Genomic DNA, 466 nt, shown 5'->3' with positions numbered 1-466 from the left:
TTTTTTTTTTTTTTTTATGTCTGTTGCCACTTTTTCTCAGCTTTCACTGGACCGATTTCTTTCAACAATGCGCCAAAAGATCACTATCTAGTCGAAGATATTTTCTTATTTTTTTTACTTAAAACTGCCACAACTTTTCTAAAAATAAACAATTATATATAACTCTTTTTTTTATAGATGATTGATGTCTTTACCTATTATTTGGTATAATTTTTTTATAAATTTAATCCTTTACCAAGCCACAGGGGGGATTCAAAATGACAACTTTTTCAACTTAACTTTGAAAGTGTTCTGGAAATACTGACACTTTTATATATATCTTAAATTAAAGCTAATGTAATATACTTTATTATGGAAAAAAAAAATTTCGGACTTTATTTTGTCTTCACGGTGAAAATGGCTACCGTATGCTATTTTTGTGTTAAAATTCTCGATTTACATTTTACATTTTTAACTTTAAAATGTT

The sequence above is a fragment of the Daktulosphaira vitifoliae genome, unplaced genomic scaffold (genome assembly GCF_025091365.1).
Source record: "Daktulosphaira vitifoliae isolate Bord-2020 unplaced genomic scaffold, ASM2509136v1 Scaffold_4, whole genome shotgun sequence".
NCBI classification, from domain to species: domain Eukaryota; kingdom Metazoa; phylum Arthropoda; class Insecta; order Hemiptera; family Phylloxeridae; genus Daktulosphaira; species Daktulosphaira vitifoliae.
The sequence above is the reverse complement of the archived record's forward strand: the minus strand, read 5'-3'. Positions refer to the sequence as shown.